Source organism: Mesocricetus auratus, unplaced genomic scaffold (genome assembly GCF_017639785.1).
Source record: "Mesocricetus auratus isolate SY011 unplaced genomic scaffold, BCM_Maur_2.0 Super-Scaffold_2245, whole genome shotgun sequence".
Taxonomy (NCBI): domain Eukaryota; kingdom Metazoa; phylum Chordata; class Mammalia; order Rodentia; family Cricetidae; genus Mesocricetus; species Mesocricetus auratus.
The window spans coordinates 17,904,196-17,908,715 of record NW_024429180.1 but is presented as its reverse complement, the minus strand read 5'-3'; positions in this window follow the sequence as shown (position 1 = coordinate 17,908,715).

Genomic DNA, 4,520 nt, shown 5'->3' with positions numbered 1-4,520 from the left:
TCTTATGTCACCGGAGAAGGGTCTGGCACGTCCTAAATTCTTGGTCTCACATGGCATCTGCTGTCTGCCTACATTTCCCAGTCTCCTAGTCCCGCCTCTCTCCCTGTCTCTGTTGGCCGCAGTGTTTTATTCATCAACCAGTAAGAGAAACAGAAGGACTTCTTTGATGGTGCTATATTTTTTTGACTTAACTCCAGTTATTGGTCTGGTGGCCAATAAGTGGGAATAGTTGAGTCACAGAACCACTGACACTTGTCTGGGAGGAAGGGGCCACTTCTGCAGGCCCAGGAGGCTCAGGAAAATATGGGTACTTAAGAGTTTTGAATTCAAGAGTGGGGTATTCCCCATTCTTATGTTTTGGTTGCCACTACTCTCCAACTAGGGCCCTGAACCTTGAGAAGCAAATGAGTCTGGGTTAAAACTACAACTTCCTCTGGTGCTCTGATACTCTGAAGACACTGGTCTCATTCCTCCTAAATTGTTCTGACCCTCCGGTTGGTTTTCAAGATGACAGTTTCTTTATAGGCTGTCTAAGGAGGCCATAGGCGTCAACATCTATACTTTGATTGGTGATTCGCAGCTCCCAGTTGTGTGCTGTCTTTCCCCAAAGCACTGATGATCCCAGGGCCATGCATCCAAATGTGAGATGCATTGTTTCAAGCTGTTTCTTCACATCCACTGGCACACCCGACCACATTTCCACAGGTGAAAGTTTCAACAGCCCGCCAGGGGCTGCTACTCTCCCAAAACCAGCACAGAGTCTCGGCTGCCACCAAGCCAGTTATTTAAGTAGTTGAATCATAACCTATTACAAACTGTCCTTCTGTGGACCTCATGGTTTCTGTGAAAGGCAGAATCTGACTTAGGTGTAAGAGACTATGGGAGAATGTGTATGTTCTACATATAGGGGCTAGAAGGAAACAAGATTGGTATAATTTTTGGTTGTGAGCCTAGCCTTTAACGGCTGAGCCATTTCTCCAGCCCATGCCCTTCTCTGATAATGAGTTTGACGACTACCTTATATGCCACCTAGAGCCTTCATCCAGTGACTGATGGAAGCAAAGGCAGACACCCACAGCTAAACACTGAACCGAACACTTGGAATCCAGTCGCAGAGAGGGAGGAGTGATGAGCAAAGGGGTCAAGACCAGGCTGGAGAAACCCACAGAAACAGCTGACATAAACAAGGGGCTGCTCCTGGGAAACCAGCATAGGACCGATCCAGATCCCCTGAACGTGGGTGTCAGTTTGGAGGTCTGGGCAACCTATGGGGCCTCTGGTAGTGGATCAGTATTTATCCCTAGTACAAGAATGGACTTTGGGAGCCCACTGCACACAGAAGGATACTCTCTCAGCCTGGACACATGGGAGAGGGTCTAGGCCCTGCTCCAAATGATGTGACAGACTTTGAAGATCCTCACCTTCCCTGGAGAGCAGAAAGGAGATGGGATTGAGGGTCGGTGGGGCCAGGGGTGGAGGGGAGGAAGAGGGAACTGGGAATGACTTGTAAAACAAGCTTGTTTCTAATTTAAATAAAAAAGAATAACAAAAGGCTTTTAACAGGAAAAAAAAGCAAGATTGGCATAAAAGCTGAATCACAGTGCACTTACAATGAATGACATCTTTATTCTTTTCTGAGAGCATCACCCAAATAATCACTGAATTGAACTTAGGTCTTGCCATGCTGCCCAGACTGATCTTGAACCTGGGCCCCGGTGATCTTCCTGCTTCAGCCTCCCAAGGAGCTAGGCCTATAGGCACACATCCAAGCGCATGGTGCTAAAGTTTTACACTTCCATTAGCCAGGCGTTGCATGAAAGAGTGGGGCTCTCAGCCTTGGGGGCAATTTGCAGAGTTGGGCTTAGCCAAGAACCATGAGCCACCTGACGGAAACAGCCAGGAAGTAGGTATTAAATTGAAGAGTGGAACCGAGGCCAGAATCCAGCATTTTGAAGTGTTCAGTGGAGGTAGGAAGTGAGCTGGTTTTCTCTTCGTCCAGAAACTAGAAGGAGGTTGATCGTCCTAACAATAGGAATATTAAAGAACATTAGAAAAACGTGCAAGCGAAATTGTTTTTGCTTCTGAACAAGACTGAGAGTGCTCAGAGTGCTCAGCACCGCGCTTGCTAAACTGACCTGAAGGTTTGTTAAGCGACACAGCAAACACCTTCATTTAAAAGTTTCTCGAGGAAAAAAAAATTGACCTTAAAAGATGAATTTGGTAATTGTGTGTGTTCTGACTTTATCACTAGGCTCTGATAGGATGATATAGGCAGAGAGTATGCATAGATTCTTTGATAGGATTAGGATTGGAAATGACTCCGTGTGCATTTAAGCACATCGCGCAGGGTTTGGAAGACCTTTGGAGGACAGAAACAGAGAAGTCTTATTCATTCTCTATGGGACATTAACTTTCGCTGCATCATATTGTGGCTTTTTGTGGTTTTGTTTTCCTAGCAAACTGAATCATGATAACCAAACAATAACAACAAAACCCCTCTATATGATATTTTAGGAATCGCGCACAACCGTGTATAGTTTTCTTTCTCTATTTTTCAAGTCTGTGCGTGGTGTGCCCGTGGATAGGCATGTTTTCGCATGCATGTGGACACGTATGTGGGTTCCCATCCATTTGGCTGTTTGAAGCTGCTGTCAGTACCCACCTTCTGTCACGCTTCCCCCTGATTCTTCAAGGCAGCGTCACTCGCTCAGTTAAACTCGGAGCTCCCCAACATGACTAGTCTTGGCAGCCGGCTTTCCCTGGGGCTTCTCTGAAGCTAGAATTAGAGCCATCCATGCCCACCAGGCATTCATAGGGGTTTCTGGGGACCCTCGCTTCGGTGTTCATGATTGCGTAGCTGGTGCCGAGCACCACCTTCCCAACTCCAGCTGTGTGTTTTTCTTATTTATGCGCCCTCCCTTTTCTTTTGTTACACGATAGAAGATAAACTAAGACGCCTGGGGAGTTTACCGAGCTTTATTTGTGCAGACAGTGATTCGCGAGCAGGGCAGCCCCAGCAGAGGCTCCCAGCAGGGCCAGGCTGAGAAAGCCGGAAGTGCGAATGCAAACCGAGCAAATATTTGATTAGCTGGGGGAGAGCAAGAGCTGACTTTGGGCCATTGCAATGAAAATTCTCTAGTCAGAGGCTAATGGCAGGCTTCTGATTGGATGAACTTGGATATCATTTTGCTGTTGACACCGAGTTGGGTTTCCCTTTGCTTACACAGGGACTCGGGTGCCGGGGCTTCCTCCATCTGATGGTCTCCTAATTAACTGAGAACATTGAGGCATTAAAGGCGTTGCCAGCCTCTACAGTGCTGCCTCTCATAATGCTTGCCGTTTCCAAACACGACAAGACCTAGTATTTATTTATGATCTCTTGCTAGAGGAGTCAGCAATTCATCTATAACTCAGAATTCAAGGTGCGGTGGGGAGTGTGGGCCCTTCTGAAAAGAGTCCAATTACAAAGCACAAAAGAGAAAGAAGTTTCATTTTGCCTTGGGGCTGTGAAATACCTTAGACCCACCCTGAATATAGGAAAGGAGAGAAAGACCAAAGAGACGTGAAGAATTCCAGAGATTAACCCCAGGGTAGGGAAATGACTCTGATGAAATGCCACCTGAAAAAACCACATTTGTTCTGGGAGCCTGGGACCAGGAAAGATGCAGACATTTTCTTGGAAAAGGTTCAGACGAGGAGTCAGAGAGATGATTGAGGTGGTTAGAAGGGACTGACTTAGGAGGGCAGGCTGAAGGAATCAAACAGGTTGGCCTTGGCCTAGAGACAGCAAAGATAGACCCTGATAGCCATCTGCAATTACCTGGTTGTCTAAATAGCAAGGAAGGCAAGGCGCTACTTGGAGTGGAACAAAGGATTATAATTGCACAAAAATTGAGGCAGTGAGAAGAAACCAGAATACGCAATAATTCATATTTACAAGACTGGTCAAGGCAATTCTGTGACAAACATCCCAGCTTCAGAGGATCACTTAACAATAGACAAAAAAAAAAAAAGCTACAGACTCCCCCCTCCCCCCCATAATCTTGTCTTAATATTATAAATTTTACTGCGCTTGAATTCAGATTAAGCACAGAGTGCTTCAAAATCATGCTAGACAGTTTCAGTTGTTATTTAGTTGGGATCTGGGACACGTTTTGGCCATTTATTCCTGATCTGAGAGTGACCTAAGGTGGTGGGAATGACTTCGCTCCAGGACCCAAGATCAGTGGCCCAAGGGCTAGCAGAAATGGGGCGGCTGTTCAGGGCAGAGTATCCTTGATTTGACTAACCTGAGTTTTGAGCACTGTTACTGGTTCCCCTGCAATTTTAGAACGCAGCTGTCACCTCTCTGGGCATTACATCTGGCTGTTGTAAGCTGGTCAGAAAAGTCTTATGCTCTGTAAATACTTGTCTTCCTTACATAAGATTCCTAACATATACTTAGCTATGAATTTTAAACCACTGAACACGCCTGGACATTCCTTTATTTTAGAGAGGAATCTCAGCATTTAAAAGTGCCT